This window comes from Lissotriton helveticus, chromosome 7, assembly GCF_964261635.1.
Source record: "Lissotriton helveticus chromosome 7, aLisHel1.1, whole genome shotgun sequence".
NCBI classification, from domain to species: Eukaryota; Metazoa; Chordata; class Amphibia; order Caudata; family Salamandridae; genus Lissotriton; species Lissotriton helveticus.
The window spans coordinates 1,507,146,642-1,507,166,633 of NC_136068.1; the positions used below are offsets into that span (position 1 = coordinate 1,507,146,642).

The following is a 19,992-nucleotide window of genomic DNA, read 5'->3' on the forward strand; positions in this document are numbered from 1 at the left end:
GATTTCACCAGAGAGACATCACCATGTACTCCCATGGGTTTTCAACAATATCTACAATTGGTAGGTTATTCGTAGGTGGAATGTACACCTTGGCAGAGAGACTAAAAAAAACAAGATCCCTGCACAGCCATCTATTCCTCAAACACACACACATACTGGTTGGATTTGGCACGAGGGCGAGTGATGGTTCAGTATATATAATTTTATTACCAAGAGATTTCACAAAAATTAAATGCACTGTCAATTACATGGACAAAAAAACTGAACCAATGACTCGCAGCTCGTGAGCTGTAAAGCCACTTCAAGGCACCAACCGCTTTACAGGACATTCACACACCTTTCATACCTGACACACAGAAGACCATTCACACCACCAGGCACAAAAGCAACACATCACAACATTTACAAAAAAGTGACAAGGTGCGCCCTGCATCAAAAAAAAATGACTACACAGACATCAAGTCCTCAAACACACACACATACTGGTTGGATTTGGCACGAGGGTGAGTGATGGTTCAGTATATACCATTGTATTAGCAAGTGATTTCACAAAAGATGAAATACACTGTTAATAATGGAAAGGACGAGAAACTGAACCATTGACTCACAGCTCGTGAGCTGTAAAGCCATGACAAGGCACCAACCTCTTTACAGGCCATTCATACACCTTTCCCACATGTGACACATACAAAATATTCACATCGCCAGCTGCGGACCCATCAAATTACTACACTTCCACCAGCAGACAACGCCAACTAAGGGCCCATCACTTTCACACAACCACATTCCTGACACAGCAACTACACAAACTCATGGATTGCATGGAGTGGTGCTCAGCTAGCACTGTGTGTAGTAACCAGCATTAAGTCACTTCCCACACACCGCCAGCCAAGCACCAGTCCACACACACCGCCAGCCAAGCACCAGTCGACACACACCGCCAGCCAAGCACCAGTCCAGGCACACCACCAGCCAAGCACCAATCCAAACACACCACCAGGCAAGCGCAAGACCACATACACCGCCAACCAAACACCAGACCACGCACACCACCAGCCAAGCACCAGTCCACCCACACACACAGCTAGCCAAGCACCAGTCCACAGACACCGCCGGCCAAGCACCAGTCCAGGCACACCACCAGCCAAGCACCAATCCAAACACACCACCAGGCAAGCGCAAGACCATGCACACCACCAACCAAACACCAGCCCACGCACACCGCCAGTCAAACACTAGACCACGCACACCTCCAGCCAAGCATCAGTCCACACACAGCCAGCCAAGCACCAGTCCACAGACACCGCCAGCCAAGCACCAGTCCAGGCACTCCACCAGCCAAGCACCAATCCAAACCCACCACCAGGCAAGCACAAGACCACGCACACCGCCAACCAAACACCAGACCACGCACACCACCAGCCAAGCACCAGTCCACACACACCACCAGGCAAGCGCCACTCCACACACACCGCCAGCCAAGCACCAGCCCAAGCACACCACCAGCCAAGCACCAATCCCAACACACCACAAGGCAGGCGCAAGACCACGCACACCGCCAACCAGGCACCAGACCACGCACACCGCCAGCCAAGCACCAGTCCGCACACACTGCCAGCCAAGCACCAGTCCACAGACACCGCCAGCCAAGCACCAGTCCACAGACACCGCCAGCCAAGCGCCAGACCATGCAGCCCGTCAGACAATCGACACTACACGCAAACCAACATCATACTTTCGTTTTTTTTCAATATAAATAAAAAACAAAAACAAATTGCAAATTGATACAAATCTACTAACACCACAACTACAACTAAATACACTACACAAATGCAAACTTTGAAACTGAACAAAAAGTTTTAAAGAATAGAGACCAGGCAGTTCACTTTACCACTCGTGGATGCTCCCAAAAATTATTTTGCGTGTGGTACATTCTAAAACAAGCAGGTACGCACAGCCCAGGGTTAGAAGGACAGTAGGGGCAGTACGTACGAACCTCCTTCCGCAAACCTCTTTGCCAACAGACTCTACATCTCCGACTGGGAAAGTCTTTTGAGGATGTAGGAGGAACTTGATCAGGAAAGTGGCGATCTTTCAATCTGGCAACATCCTCCACCACTCCAACTCTAGGAACACTTGCCTGTTCCACTAAAACAAGGCTGCCTACTACAGACTCCTGAAACTTTACAAAAGTCATCTTTGATCGAGGACAAGATTGCTGGAACACAACAAAAGCATTAAAGGTGGCCAAGTGGAAAAGATAGATAGCCAACTTCTTGTACCAAATGTAAGCCTTACGAAGAGCAGCATACGGTTCCAACCTCTGATCTACTCTGTCAACACCACCCATGTGCCTATTATAGTCTAAAATGCACACAGGTTTGCGCGCTTCTGCAACCTGACCCCAAACAGTCACCGGTTCAGTGCTTTCATCATGTATGGAAGTCAACATGTAGACATCTCTCCTGTCTGAAAACTTCACAGCTAGAAGCTCCTCACAACGCAATGCACTGCACTGTCCCCGAGCAAGCTTTTGACAAACAAGTTATTTTGGGAAACCTTTACGGTTAGAGAGGATTGTGCCACAAGTAACAGTGTCCACTTTGGCCAATTCCCTGAACAACCGCACACCAGTGTAGAAGTTGTCTACATATAAATGATGGCCTTTGTTAAAAAATCCTCTACCAAGTTCCCCCACAATTTTCTCAGTCACTCCAACAGTGGACGGACAACCAGGGGGGTTAATCCTGGATTCCTTACCGGTGTGCACCCTGAAATTAGAGACATATCCAGTCTGACTGTCACACAGCATATAAAGCTTAATTCCATAGCGTGGCCTCTTACTAGGAATGTATTGCTTAAATACCAAGCGGCCCTTGAACAACACCAAAGACTCTTCCACTGCAATTTCTTATCCAGAAGCAAAGATCTCAGAAAATCGATCAACAAAATGATCAATGACAGGTTGAATCTTGAAAAGACGGTCACAATCAGGGTGATCTCGTGGCAAAGCTAAACCATTATCAACAAAATGCATCATCCGAAGCAGAAGCAAATACCTTTCACGACTCGTGACTGCCGGAAATATAGCTATTGCCAGCAAGGGACTAGTAGACCGATATAAAGCCATTGATGGTTTCCTAAGCAAGCCCATCAAAAAAGTTAAACCCAAAAACTTTTTCATCTCCTCCAAATTTGTGGGAGTCCACTGGGTAGCTGTAGGGTGGGGCTTAAGGCTGGCACTGTTCTCCCTCAAAAACTGTTCTGCATACAAATTAGTCTGCTCTACAATCTCTGCCAAAAACACATCATCCATAAACAACTTGAAAAAATCAATTGGCAAAAATTTTTCAGTGTTCACCCTACACCCTGGAACACCAGTAAATTCAGGCAATGCCGGCTGCACCATGCCTGGGGCAACCCAGAGGTCAGAACTTTCAATGAGAAGTCTTGCAGCCTCAGGCTGCCGCCCAGCTGCCTCTTGTCTCACTACACCAACTGGAAGTTTAGCAGCCCCAGGCTGCAGCCCAGATGCCTCTTGCTGCACTATCGGCACAGCAATGTCCTCCGCAACCACAGGCCCTTCATCCACACCAAAAGTAGCTTCATCAGCACTCAGAGTATCTTTATCATCAGAGGAAGCCATGTGTAGAGAAAACTCACTACCTGAATCTTCACCTCCCACCTGTGCCTCAGAATCAGAGTCACTCTCAGGAAGATTCAAAAGGCATTCCAACACCTTGCTGAGCAGTCATCCGGCGCCTAGCCATTATCCTTACAAAAAAGGGAAATGCACAAACAACTCTACAACCAACAATGTGCAAAGTAAGTAAAAAAATATATAAGCCTTTATCACAAAGATCTATATACTGAAAAAATATACAATTCACTTACAAGAGACAGCTACACCCACCAGCACCTACTTTGCAAAGACACAGCAAATAGGCAACGATATCTCACTAGAAAGAAGAAAAAAAAACTTACATCTACAGAAAGCAAAGTACACATCAAGCACAAATGCAAAACATGTTTTACAATCACAAAAAACAGAAACCAAACATACTCGTATTACTACACACTTTGCATAAAAAACATTTACAGTAAAATTGTACAAAAAAGGTCTCTTACCAAACACATGCAACTACACAAACTGCAGAACCACCAGTAACGGAACCGCACACTGAAACAGTCTAAAGAGAAAATAAAACAATACACTTTAGAAGAAAAAAAAACAATACACATTACAGCAGGCTATGTCACATGGTATGTCACAAATGGGGTGTCTGTCCCCAAATCTTTTTAAATTTGGGCCCCCTGGAAGCAACCCTTGCCCAAGGGGTCGCTTCCATTTAAAAAAAAAAGATTTACCTGGTGTCTAGTGTTTTTTTTGCTCCCTCCAGAGGGCACAAGGGCAAAATTAAGACACTAATCTGCCCCCAGAGGGGGCAGAATATATTTCTGAAAAAATATGGGCCCAAGGAAGCGACCCTTGGCCAAGGGGTCGCTACCTATACAAAAAAAAAAACAATCCCTGGTGTCTAGTGGGCTTTCCTACCCACCCTGGGTCCAGAATCGGTAAAAAAACAGCCGATCTGCTAAAATATTTATATTGCCCCCTGGAAGCGACCCTTGCCCAAGTGGTCGCTTCCTTTATAAAAAAAAAACAATCCCTGGTGTCTAGTGGGCTTTTCTACCCCCCCCCCCCTGGATCCAGATTTGGCCCAAAAAACGGCCGATCTGCCCCCAGGGTGGGCAGAAAAGTCTGAAATTTAAATTGCACCCCAGGAAGCGACCCTTGCCCAAGGGGTCGCTTCCTATGCTACCAAAAAAACATCCCTGGTGTCTAGTGGGGGCATTTCTAGTACAGGATCGCGACGCTGTGCGCGATCCTGCACCAGGAATGCCCTGCATTGGGACATCAGGGGAGAGGAAACACTGTTTCCTCCCCCCGATGCCTCAAGGCACCGAGAAACGGCCCCCCCGCCCCACCGGAGAGCAAACACCCACCTGGCTCCTTGGACGCGCTGGAAACAAATGGCTTCCAGCGCGTCCAGCGCTTCCTGATGACTTCGGCGCGCGCTGTGCGCGCTGACGTCACCAGGAAGTGGTGGGGGGCCCGGGGGTGGCAGCGGAAAGTCTTCCGATGCCACCCCTGCATCAAACACTGAGATCGGAGTCACAGGGGGGGGAGCGCGGGAAATGCGCATGCGCGGGCGGCCGCGCATGCGCATTAGTATCAAAGACGGCGGGGCCGGCGGCGCGATGACGAGAGGGAGCCCCGGGCACGCAGCGGACAAGGTAAGTGGTTTTATAATTCATTTTTAAGCTAATTTAAGCATTTAGGGAGAGCGGGAGGGAGGCGGGTGGTGCGTAGTGGGGCTACGCAAAGTCGTAGGTGGGCGTAGTTTTTCGCCCACTTCGCGTAGCTTTGCGAAGCCCCACTACGCCCACTACGCCCAGGGTTAGTTTTAACAACTGATTTTATAAATTGTTTTTACCTGTACATGGGGGAGCTGTGTTAAATCTCGGCTAGGGAGTACATGGGGGAGCTGTGTTAAAGCTCGGTTAGGGGCTCACACATTGCAGGCACCGGGTCAGCGTTCTAGCGGCTGGAACTCGACGCACAGCTGACGCCCTGAAAAGCGCCAGATGACGTGACCGCATAGCGGTAACTAGACGGGTCATTGCCCTCAGGGAAGCTGGATTGTTTAACTGCTTGGCTGCGATTAGTTTTAAAACAACTGCTGCTATCGGTTTTAACAATTGATTTTATTAATTGTTTTTACCTGTACACAGAGGAGCTGTGTTAAAGCTCGGGTAGAGGCTACAAGGGGAGCTGTATTAAAGCTCGGGTAGGGGTTCACGCATTGCAGGCACCGGGTCGGCGTTCTAGCGGCTGGAACCTGACGCACAGCTGACGCTGCAGTGAGCCAAAGGTGCCCCAAAGGCAAGCCCGTCTGTGTCCGTGAACGCCTGAACAGGCCCGGGTGCCAGAACACCTGTTACTTCACCCCCAGATTGCTACTGTTATACTAGTTCGCAGCTTAAACACTTAAAATAGAACCCCAGGGCCTAAATGTGCCCATTCTATTTCGCTTGATGAGCTTCAGGACAGGTACTTACACTGTCATTTTGAATTCTATTTACTCTCTCCCCCTCATCTCCCTCTGGAAAATGTTATAAATTATTTCTGCTTAACTGCAGATCTCTGCACAAACACACAACGGAGATCTTGATGTTGTTAAAAGACTCAGATCCAGAGGTTCTGTTTCTTATGGAGACCTGGCTCAATCCCAGCCCAGATCCGAATATTGTCCCAAGCACTTCCTCCGGGATATTTAATCCAGAGGATGACAGAATGACAGGCTTGGGCGGTGGTATCGCTATTATTTATAAAGGTCACATGACCTACCACCTGCTAGGCAGTCCGTTATTAGACTGCGAGAACGCCCGCTTCTCAATAGAATTCACCCCCTCACTTTCACTCTCAGGTGTTCTACAACAGTTTTACTACCTAGTGTAATGTATGACTCTCTTTAGGATTTTCTGATGCAACCGTGTATAAATCGTGACCGTTCGGCCACTGTCGGTCCAATAGTAAGGTAGGACCTGGGGCCAGATGTCTGTGTGTCCCCTAATATAAGTAGGACTGTCAAATGGAATATCTTTTTGAGAAATTCCCTTGGGGTCGCTCTGTGGACTTCCGGTTGTGCAATTTTTAAAAGGGAGTTACTTTTGGTAAAATATGTGATTACACTAAAAAAGAACGTAAGGCTGGTTAAGTTCAGAACATAGCTATTCATTTGTTCTTAAGACCACAAATCCCATCATCCTCAGTATCACATTACAACACACATGTGACGTCATCACGCAAGTGCGTTCTAAGGAAGTAAATAGTTTAGTGACCTGGCCGCCCGGCACCTCCCTGAACGGCCCGGAGGGACGCCTGGAGTACCGACGGCCAGGTAAGGAGAACAAACACTGTCCCCTCTAGGTCTATCGTCTGCATATTGACGGACCTTCGAAACCCGCCTGGAGCGGGTTATTGACATTAGAGTTCCTTTGCTTCCTAGGGAGACTTGTCTTGTATGACGACATTGGCTTTTGTGGCTCAGCACTGCAACATATGATTTACGATAATTAGTCTCTGCCAAACATTGAAACCAAACATATATAAAACGCTAAACAGCGCTGGTTCTCAATTATCGATTGATTTAAAATAATAAAAATAGAGCATACTTTGGTAACCAGTCTCCGCGGTAAACCTCTAACAGCGCTGGTTTTCAACTACTGACTGACTAGATTAACGAAAGTGGAGAATACTTTGGCAATATTTGTTGTACTTACAATATATATAAATACCTATGACATTGAGATCAAAACAGAATGGAACACATTGGTGGCCCGGATTATATCACCAGCAATCAGGGCCACACATATGTTATTACAGCACTCTGTCTATGAACAGCAAGACCAGTGCTGTTGGCTTTAGTTGTCCCTTATATTTTAGGGCTTCCAATCAGATCATTGAGATGTTGACAGTCTCGGCGCACACCGAGCCAGCGAGAATGCTTTTTGCGAAGTCAGCTGTCGCTGACATGTCTATTTGTTTCTTTCCTTCCCTTCAGAGCGGTGCTTCAATTACCTGAGCCGTAGCCAGGTGAGGTGGAGATTTTCTCTCCTACATAAATCGGTAAGTAAATCACCGAGAAAAGGATGATATCTTCTCTGTTCTAATTAAATTTAATTGGCAGAATGAGGGCAATATGTAATATACATTGCCGAACTGAGACATACTAGATATACTAAACAATGTGTGGAATGAATATCTAGTATGTACTAACTGTGTTTTGTCTGGTTTTGCAACTGTCGTTTTGTGTCCTGTTCGGTTGGATGACGACACATAGCTGGGAGAATGATCTTTCAAAAAAAAAAACTGGTGAAATTCACTTTTTATATTATATTTCACGGTCTTAAGCAGTAGCGACATAGGTCCTGAAGAAAGCAGTGGACACCGCTGGGGTCCCCAAACCTGCAGAAACATGTCGACCAGTTAATAAGATGCTAGTAGCTATTTGTTAAACTACTAGATTCGCACTACTTTTTTATTGATTTAGAAGCAGCGAGGTGTCCATTAAAATTGTTTTCCTCCTGTCTATCTAATTTTAAACAGCACTCTGTCACTTTTTTACACCCTACACTTTTTATTTGCACTGCTTAACAGTAGTTCCCTGTCGCCCACAGTTTGGACATACATCACTGTGCCCAGTTCTAGTCTAACATTCTAAATGACTGGCATAAACCACCTTCCTTCGTGGTATGAAGGCACCCATATGATGACAAGGGCGTCACAGGTCGAACTCTGATGGGTATTTTACTTCAAATCATGAATGAAGTACCGTCTTGATTTGAGTAGAACATAGTTGATCATCACAATCGTCAGTTGCATAGTTAGTCACTTCCAGTTCTTTGACCCACCACTATTTGTTGTTGTTATACATTGTATTCTTAGGGGGCTATAGTGGTGCATGGTCGGTAAATACTCCCCTGACCCTCCAATCCTTGTTTTGTTCATGTCACTTTGACACCCTGTTGCACCCCTGATTCTGGCTTGTGTGCCATGTGGCACACATACATGCCCACAGGAGTACATGCATAGATGTGCATGTACACAGGAATTTGTTATTTACCATGAAATAGTATTTCATGATCAATAACAAATTATGAAGGGCCTGTGGCACTGTATTCAGTGCCACCTACATCTAGATTTACCGATTTGGTATTTTACCGAATCGGTAAATTGTGAGCCCCCTACATGTCAAAAACCAAATACCGGTTGGTAACGGCCGAAATCGGCCGTTACCGGCCGGTATTTGGTGACCTACATCGGGCCCATAATGTCTGTTAGGTGCATGAATGCATACATTCACGGTGGTTAAAGTTATTTTTATTTACAATAGGTGATGATTTGTATTTACAAGTTACTCAACACTGCCAGACAATTTGATAGTGTTTTTTATGTGCGTTTGTCTTACAGTGGAGCATCTACTAATCAAATGGTGTGCACTTATAAATTGGACATATTTTTAAGATTGATGATCGTATTATGGGTGAGATTCTCCTTGCAGCTTTATACAGGTTTGATACTCCTAATGTGTCACAAAGACACATGCGTATATTTGGGATCACTGACATAATATCGACGTCACAAATATCCAGATACAAAAATATAGAGTCAAAAATATTGAGAGACAAAATATCGACTCCCTATCTTCAAACAGGTAAGTACCAAAATATCGACTCCAAAATATCGACTTACAAAAATATAGACTGTCAAAATATCGATTTTTTTTAAATGTCTTAAAATTAAGTTAAAACTAATATAGTAATACATATATTTAATATAAACTTAGAAATAATTATTAAAAAAATGTAATTTTAATAAATGATTAATATAATTAAAAAAATTATATCACCAAAAATAATACATATATATATATATATATATATATATGTATATGTATATGTGTATATATATATTCACTGAAAAAACCATAGGTTATAGACCATATATAGTTAGGAATTAGCATTTACAAAACCTTGAAAATTCACTGAAAAAACCATAGGTTATAGACCATATATAGTTAGGAATTAGCATTTACTAAACCTTATTTTACTCACACAAAACCATTGAAATTCCATATATAGTTAGTTGCACTAACTATATATCGCGCACCCGCAATCCACTGCTGATGATGTCACATATTACATCATTCATGACATGGTCAGTGACATCACTGATGACATCACTGATGACATCTCAAATGACATCACTGATGACATCACTGATGACATCTCAAATGACATCACTGATGACATCATGACACACCAATACCAGTTACTACATACGCACTCACTGATTCCTACGTCTACACACACATTCACTCATTCACCCATACAATAACTCATACATACAGTCACTTATTATTACAACACTATCATATGCACTCATACACCTATGCAGACAGTCACACACTGCCACTCATCCATGGAGTTACTCACACACCAAGTCAGTCCTGTAAAGAATCAATCACACTTCCATTTCTTCATCTATACAGTTAAACACAGAACACCATACTTCAGTGACATCACTGATGACATCACTAATGACATCTGAAATGACATCACTGATGACATCTCAAATGACATCACTGATGACATCATGACACACCAATACCAGTTACTACATACGCACTCACTGATTCGTACGTCTACACACACATTCACTCATTCACCCATACAATTACTCATACATACAGTCAGTTATTATTAGAACACTATCATATGCACTCATACACCTAGTCAGTCCTGTGAAGAATCAATCACACTTCGATTTCCTCATCTATAGTTAAACACAGAACACCATACTTTTCACACATATACTAACACATACTTACTCTCTTATACAATCACTGATACAAGTACACATTGATATGCACAGAGTCACACACCTCCCAGCCAGCCACACACACACTCAGTCTTCCATACATCCAGTCATTCTTCAATATGTAAAACGTATTTAAACTTTACAAAAACACACAGACACTAGATGATGTCATCAGTGATGTCATTTGAGATGTCATCAGTGATGTCATCAGTGATGTCACTGACCATGTCATGAATGATGTAATATGTGACATCATCAGCAGTGGATTGCGGGTGCGCGATATATAGTTAGTGCAACTAACTATATATGGAATTTCAATGGTTTTGTGTGAGTAAAATAAGGTTTAGTAAATGCTAATTCCTAACTATATATGGTCTATAACCTATGGTTTTTTCAGTGAATTTTCAAGGTTTTGTAAATGCTAATTCCTAACTATATATGGTCTATAACCTATGGTTTTTTCAGTGAATTTCATTGGTTTTTTAACAGCTAATATCTGTAGCTGTAAAATTTATTCTTCTTTAAATCCAAAAATATATTTTATATGTTTATGAATAATTATTTTTTTAAATATTTTTTTTTCTTCGTTCCCGCTTCGCGAATCGGGAACCTTACAGTAAAAAAATGTTCAGCAAAATAAAAAAAAAAGTTCTTTTCAGAACTACCTCCCCGTTATTAAAAAATTGGTACAATATTTGGAACTGTGCCAACCTCTATTTCTCTTAGTTCGCTTCCTAGTTCGCTCGCTGGTACGCGAACTGGAAGCGAACCAAAAACAGTAAGTATAAGGGAAGGAAACACACACTTATGTTAAAAGAAAGACAGCTATAGGGGAGTAAACTAGAGATACTATTACCCATAATCCACTACTGATGATGTCACATATTACATCATTCATGACATGCTCAGTGACATCATCAGCAGAGGATTGCGGGTTTTTTGGCAACATGCCTTATCGACGGTTTAATAACGCTGCCTTTTGCTTTATATAAGTTTTCAAATTGTATGAAATATATACCAATAGGTCTTTATGAACCTTTAGGTAGTGCTTTTGTTCATGAGGTCTGGTCGCTTCCATACACATACAGATGTTTCAAAGATGATCAAGAAGTTTATCTGAATGGAGAGGAATGCACTGAGACGCCAGATCATTCACTAATGTGTAGGCACATACAGTTACACGATTCATGCAACAAACAGCGACCAAATATGGCTTGCGTGATGCAAGGCACGCCAGTTCCTGCTATCATCCCCACGTTCAAGTTGTTGGAAAATGGTAGTTATTTGATGCTCAATAATGAAGATTGTTCTGAGTTAATTAAAAGTATTCCTTTTATCGTAACAGTAAGTGAACGGGTTATTTGCTGCAGAAATGTTCTATTTCCTCCCACACATGAACATAGGGAGTTTTCAATCTGGCCACAAATACCAACCTTGGGACACGTTTCAACAGCATGACAAGAATAAGAGCTCTTTTGTCTCAGAGAGAGGTGGCCTTGAGTTCGGCCCGTGAAACTTTCGTACTTCACATAGCGAACACCCGTACACAGGTTTGCCTTTCAATTTCAGCAACATGTTTCCGACTATCTTTAACGCATCCTCCACAAAATCCCTGGCACACTTTTTTAAAGTTGTTACCAGTGGTCTCGTGACTTCATTTGAGAAAATCTTTGGAGTCATCCCTACTCCCTTTCATTCCATTTTCTCCACTCTGGTTCGTGGATTGCATTTTTACTTGCATTACCAGCGGACGCTCTTGTACTTTTTTACATTTTTAAATATGGATGTCCCTCCTATGCAACCTCCGACCCTGCAGCTGCTGACACTGTTCCGCAATCGCATGCTAGAATATTATGGCACAATGCCGTTGGCGATATTAAGCACGGCATATGGATTATCTTTTCGGTTCTCCTACTTCACCTGTGTCCAGCCTGTATTTCACTGCCTGACCTGTGATTTCGATTGGGCCATTGATTTGTGTCTCTGCGGACCGGTTTCTCCTGACGTCGACTTTAATCAGCTGATGACTCCTATCATTACTCACGAGTTGATTTGTCCTGGCGAAAGGATTATGGCTGTGGCATTGATGCATGGACTACTTGGTCCCTGGAATTTACTGGCGGCAGCACAGTCTTTCTTGGAACACAGCTTTCTTGAAAACCCACCGAGCTGTCCTCTGATGGTGATAGAGGATCCGGTGCTGGGAGAGCACGTATGTTCTTTTCCGCTTTTAAATTGGATGGCTGAACTGTTTTCGGATGAAGACGGTGACTTCCTGTTGGAGGCTGTTGCAGCTTATTTTGCATACACAGTTATGTCATAGACCTTTTTCATGTTTCATATGCTGAGTACTAGCATTTCATTGACAATTCATTGACTTAATTGTCAAGTTTTTATTATTTACCTTGCCTATTGGCTTAAGACTCGATAAAGTACTTGGCTGTTTTATTTTTCTTTAGCATTGAATTTTCCTAGTTTTTAATGCTTTACCTTGCGGACCGTCCACATATAAACTTGCAATCTGCTCTCATGAGATGGCACTTCTATTATCTTATTCAGTTCGTTTCCGGATCATGAGGAGGTGTCATCTAGGTCCTGGATATCTTTACACCGTGTTAAGTTAGCATGGGCTCATTACCGGTTTAAACGCCATTTTTCCTTTTTTGCAACTTCTGCACACGACATTTAGTTGTTGCTTTAGCTTTCCACCTAGTAGTTCATCGTGGTTTACATGAGAATAATATGTTATTGCTCTACTATCTGCTTTGCTTGTTAAACTATATCTGTACAGCGAGTGCTAAAGTTTCAAGAACAACACGATACAGAATTGTTATGAGGTCTGATCTCCACGACTTCATACTCATAACATAAGTGCAACTTCTGCCAATTCTGGGCATGAGGCGGGTTTTATATTGCTTTGCCGAACACACATACACAACAGTTGATGCGGTTCACATGAAGAGAGAGCTGGTGTATGCTGATGTGATTCCTTCAAATCTAAGACACTAAAGTATGGGCACGCCCTAAACCAACACAAAGAGACCTTCTTAGCAAATAATATAATATGTGTATTAGGGAGGGTGAGATATAAGCAGCCGCGGGCCGTGGAGGGAGTTACGGTGAGGCAGGGAGGCGGGGAGGGGGAGAAGCAGGGTGGAGCCCTCTCTACCTTGCCCCTCCCCCTCCCCGCCTCCCTGCCCCACCGTAACTCCCTCCACGGCCCGCGGCTGCTTATAAGTGTTGCTAACTCTTATTCATTTACAGCATGTTAACATACTGTCACCATTCGCTTTTTATGTACTAGTAACTATGCTGGTAATTTTGCTACTGATAATATGTGTACTTGTATTCTCCACCCTGCTTCTCCCCCTCCCCGCCTCCATGCCTCACCGTAACTCCCTCCACGGCCCGCGGCTGCTTATAAGTGTTGCTAACTCTTATTCATTTACAGCATGTTAACATACTATCACCATTCACTTTTTATGTACTAGTAACTATGCTGGTAATTTTGCTACTGATAATATGTGTACTTTTATTATCTAAGGTACTACGCCTGAGAAGACGGCATTAGTAAATAAACATTTCAAATACACATGTGTTCTTCTTAACTCCATGTTCTGGTTTCTAAGAAATATATAACGACCGACTGTTCATGAGTTCCACGTATCCTGAGGTACTATAAGTTCATATTCTGGATTGTCTAAACATTGAGAGTTTGTTATATCCAATGTGACACTGTACCTAGCTTGCTAAATAGTTTTTGATTACTAACGTGAGTTTTGGGACACCCTAATTCGCCGAGGTTCCAATCCTCTGTCCACAGTTCTGTGTGAGAACAGAAACCCTGCGACAGGGGCACCCCCGACCCTTGCTGGAGCTTCATCACACTTGCGATACAACTCCAGCAATGCGCCACCTTTACGGCACAGATACATCACGCATCTGTGCTGTTTTTGCCCCGTGATGCGCCGCATTGTAAATGCAGCACACCATAGGTGACGGAACAGCGGCACAGAATGACTAACACATCCCTGGTGATGCGCCAGTCATCATAAATCTATCCCTATGCTTCTTATCTTGTTAGAGATGAACCGCCATATGTATCATCAAAGTTATTTGCATTTCCTAAATAGCGAACTTTAAGGAATAAATAGCGATTCTTTACCATTCCTAGTTTGCGATGAGCTATTTGCTAATTAGCCGAATGTAGCCCAATGAAGCCCAATGTAGCCCAATGTAGCCCAAAGATGGCCGCCAGACACACAAAAAAACAAATGTAGCCCAAATATCAGCCAGATGTAGCCCAACTATAGCCCAGTGACAGAATGACCAATCAGCTTCGCAAACCTCCGTTACGCGAAGCGGAGCGCTGTTACAGATATATATCTTTTTTTGAACGTTAATTTCTCAAAATCCACTGGAGCACATATATTGAGACCTAGCAAAGGCACATCGGGCTACCAGTCCCTAATATTTTGCCAAGTTTCGTGCAAATCCATTCAGCCGTTCAATTATTATTTTTATTATTTTTTTTTGCCCCGCGGGGCCCTTTTAAAACCTCCACATCAAACCTAGGGGGTCAGCGAGGATCTACTATGCCCCCTTATAGTTATTTCCCCCTTTGTTTTGACCTCCTCTTGTCTCTCGATCCTACCGAGAGACAAGATGGCGGCCGCTACGGACTGTTTGGAATGTTGACAGACGCCGGAGAACCAATCAGCTTCGCTTCACAAAGCTCCGTTGCGCGAAAAGTCCGCGAACCAGAGCGCTAACCGGTCCGCTGTTACAGATATATATCTTTTTTTAAACGTTAATTTCTCAAAATCCACTGGAGCACATATATTGAGACCTACAAAAGGCACATCGGGCTACCAGTCCCTACAATTTTGCCAAGTTTCGTGCAAATCCATTCAGCCGTTCGGGCTAAAAGTGAGGCCAACCGCCCTATGGAAAACTCAATGTTAAAAACACGTTTTGGGACCCCCCTTTTTTCTCGGCCCCCCCTTGACGAACCCCCCCCAAATTTTCAAGGGCTGCTCAGAAACAAAATGTGCCATTTTCCTGAAAATTTCAGCCAATTCCGTCCACAAACGCCAAAGTTATTAGACATAGAATTTTCAAAAAACCCATAGAGAAAAAATCCTAACTATATATACCTACTGGCGACCGCCAGTAGGTAATATATATATATATATATATATATATATATATATATATATATATATATATATAAAAACATATTATTAAATAAACATATATAACATTTTTAGCGTAGCATAGAAAATGGTTAAAAATTATTGTTACAACTATAGTGAGTTCAACATTAGCAAAAGTGTTGGATAGCGTAGAGGTAAAATTTACTATTCCCACTCCAGTGGGTGCAACAGTAGAGAAAGCGCTGGATAGCGTAGGGGTTAAAATTACTATTCCCACTCCAGGGATGTATGACGTTACAACGCATACTTTTACAACACCTACCATTACAACAAAACTTTTACAACGCAAAAACTTTTACAACGCATACATTTACAACGCAAGATTTTACAACGCATATACCTTTACAACGCATACCATTACAACGTAAGTATTGGTAAGTATATAATAATTTTTTTAATATAAATTAATTAAAAACATTATAATATAATTTAATTTTATTTAATTTTATTTAATTAATTTAATTTAAATGTAATTTTACTTTATTTTTACAAAGTACCCCTGTACCCCAAAAACCCAAAACTGACCCTGAACCCTAAAAATACCCCTTTACCCAAAAACTGAAAACTGACCCTGAACCCTAAAAATACCCCTTTACCCAAAAACTGAAAACTGACCCTGAACCCTAAAAATACCCCTTTACCCCAAAAAACTGAAAACTGACCCGGAACCCTAAAAATACCCCTTTACCCAAAAACTGAAAACTGACCCGGAACCCTAAAAATACCCCTTTACCCAAAAACTGAAAACTGACCCTGAACCCTAAAAATACCCCTTTACCCGGAACCCTAAAAATACCCCTTTACCCAAAAACTGAAAACTGACCCTGAACCCTAAAAATACCCCTTTACCCCAAAAACTGACCCTGAACCCTAAAAATACCCCTTTACCCCAAAAACTGAAAACTGACCCTGAACCCTAAAAATACCCCTTTACCCAAAAACTGAAAACTGACCCTGAACCCTAAAAACACCCCTTTACCCAAAAACTGAAAACTGACCCTGAACCCTAAAAATACCCCTTTACCCCAGAAACTGAAAACTGACCCTGAACCCTAAAAATACCCCTTTACCCAAAAACTGAAAACTGACCCTGAACCCTAAAAATACCCCTTTACCCAAAAACCCAAACATATAACATTTTAAAAATAATTATATACTTACCAATACTTACGTTGTAATGGTATGCGTTGTAAAGGTATCTGCATTGTAAAAACATGCTTTATAAATGTATGCTTTGTAAAAGTTTTTGCGTTGTAAACGTTTTGTTGTAATGGTAGTGCATAGTAAAAGTTGCGTTGTAAACGTTGCATACCCACTCCAGTGGGTGCAACAGTAGGGAAATTGTTGGATAGCGTGGGGGTTAAAATTACTATTCCAACTTCAGAGAATGCAACAGTATGGAAAGCGCTGGATAGCGTAGGGGTATAAATTACTATTCCCACTCCAGTGAGTGCAACAGTAGGGAAAGTAAATACTTCATATATAAATATAATTAAGAGAAATATTAATACCAATTACAATTAATTACCAATTATATTTAAATTAATTACCAATTAATATTTAATTAACAATTAATTAAAAATAAATACCAATAAATGAATAACATATTAAATTAATTATAATTAAATTACTTCCCACCCTATTCCCCTATAAAGCCACAACCCGCTACAGAAAATAAATTAATAAAAATAACATTTTTATCAAATAATCAATTAAAATTAATTACCAATTATAATTTAATTAATTACCAATTAATATTTAATTAACAACTAATTAAAAATAAATACCAATAAATGAAATAACATATTAAATTAATTATAATTAAATTACTTCCCACCCTATTCCCCTATAAACCCACAACCCGCTACAGAAAATAAATTACTAAAAATAACATATGTATCAATTAATCAATTAAAATGAATTACCAATTATAATTTAATTAATTACCAAGTAATATTTAATTAACAATTAATTAAAAATAAATACCAATAAATTAAATAACATATTAAATTAATTATATTTAACTTACTTCCCACCCTATTCCCCTATAAACCCACAACCCGCTACAGAAAATAAATTACTAAAATAACATATTTTTCAATTAATCAATTACAATGAATTGCCAATTATATTTTAATTATTTACCAATTAATTTTTAATTAACAATTAATTAAAAATAAATACCAATAAATTAAATAACATAGTAAATTAATTATAATTAAATTACTTCCCACCCTATTCCCCTATAAACCCACAACCCGCTACAGAATTATATTACACAAAAATTAAAAAATATTAACTTACCTTATTTTCGAAATTTTTGTTGTCTATATTCTATCTAGTCGATATTATGTCATTCTATATTTTTGACTTCGATATTTTGGCTACTCTAGTCGATATTTTTGTAGTCTATATTATGTCTTGTCAATATTATGTCTAGTCGATATTAAAAACTCGATATTATGTCTAGTCGAAATTAACAACTCGATATTATGTCTGTTCACCGTATATTAGGCATATAGTTTATACGTTTTTGGTGTTTGTCATTGTGAGGCACACTGTGCTGTTTTTAAATGAACACTTTTGGGGTGCTTTCAGGTGGTATATTTTTAATCACTTCTCGTACATTTTCAATTGGGCATATTTTAATGGTATAAAGGTGGCACATTTTGTGTGTTGTTTCTTGAGTGGTTATCACTTCTGGTGAAATAGACATGACACAATGGCGGCTAGCGTTACACATGATCTTCTTGGACATAATATTTATTTATTTATTTGCATTTATTATTGTTTTATTTTATTAGGTCATTCAACTGTTTGTCCCATTCTGGGCATCTCTCTAATGGTGGTTTTGTGGATTGTTTGGCATAAATAGGCCTGGGTGGAGTTCACTGAATTCAGCTGTGCAAAACCCCGCAAAGTGACAAAAAAACTTCTCCTTGATACGCGGAGTTATGTAAGTGGCTGATTGCATAATGTCATGATGTCCGTCCTGATTTTTAGTGCTGGTTGTTTGTTCCACGCTGTAAAAGATTTTACTACGCCAATGGCAACACGAGCAGTGAAATAGAGCGCTACTTCTTTGTGCAGCTCGAGTAGATGTTCTTCTCGAGTGGCAGCTTTCTCAATGTGAATGAAAGGTTTCTAAACATGAGCAGTGGTGACCATCTGCGACTGCCCGCATTGAGAAATCTCACCGGGAGGTGATCTAGAGTAAGATTTTCCTTGCTCGCGCTCGCCAACTTAACATTGGTGAGCGAGTTTTTTGGAACTCCGTGAGCTACATGGAGCATAGTGTGTGAAATGTCTCACTGAAGCATAGCCTTAAGAGACCAAACCGTTGTGGGGTGCAATTTATATGTAAAAATTGCACGTTTGTTGCTGAAGATTGTTCATATGTTTTTTGTATGTTCGAGAGAAACTACAAGCATTAAATAAGAAAAGTCTTATTAGATCAGTATGCCTAAAGTCTTCATTTGTAGTTACATTTTGAATAATGTATTTTGTATATTAATTATATTGTTGGATTGATAGACTAACCCATATTTGCCCCTAAGATATTGCTGACTAGGAGGGTGGGTTAGATTAATCCCAGTTGATATGCAGGGGGACTGCATCACTGTTAAGATTAATTCTCCTGAGTTAGCCAAAAGCTTATTATTTGGCCACATGAGTATACAGCTTGAAGTTAGCAGCATTGCCCTGTTGCCTTTGGATCAAATAGTAGGGATGTCCGCCTGTGTAAACAATCAGGTATGAGGGGGTGACAATGAACTCAGCAGTTCAAAATAGAGGCAAAGGTTGCCCCAACAGTATTTCTACCTATAATAGGTTTGAGGCTTTGGCCGTTGTAGACTGAATCACAGGTAGGGGGTACAGGGCTCCATCTGTGGATGTTGGAGGAACGGTGAGCCCAGAAGCTAAAAGTAAGATAGTTAAATTTAAAGGTTTTCAGGCCACTTCGGGGGCACCCAAGAACTTGCCGAATAAATTGGGTATACTTACCTGGAATGTGGCAAGGATAAAAATGTTGATGGGTGATGATCTTGGCTTGAGTTTTGCAAGTCCTGTAAAATTGTTTGTGTACAGGAGACCTGAGATTTGGAGGGGAGCACCTTCCTAGATGGGTATATGGCATTTCGGGTCAATGCTGACGTTTCCACATATGGTAGGGCAAAGGGGGGACTTTTCTGAGCCTAGAACTGGGATGTGACTCAGAGTTGGTTCCCTCTAAAAATATTCTAAGTGTCCCTTTAGCTTTTCCCCATAAGGTCAGAGTGTTGGTAATTAATATATATAATTCACCTTTGTTTGCAGTAGAATTGGAAG

The 19,992-nt window shown here is 41.3% G+C and overlaps 1 protein-coding gene across 2 annotated transcripts in view; it reads left to right on the forward strand.

Moving 5' to 3' along the window:
- The window catches only part of LOC144770433 (sulfotransferase 2B1-like), a 668,739-nt gene that overhangs the window by 11,716 nt on the left and 637,031 nt on the right, over positions 1–19,992 (forward strand). Inside the window, exon 2 of one of the 2 annotated variants that reach the window (XM_078654944.1) lies at positions 7,629–7,693. The exons of the other annotated variant lie outside the window; for it this stretch is intronic. The gene's annotated coding sequence lies outside the window, so the exon portion shown is untranslated. The remainder of the gene's footprint in view (positions 1–7,628; positions 7,694–19,992) is intronic. 2 annotated transcript variants of the gene reach the window in all.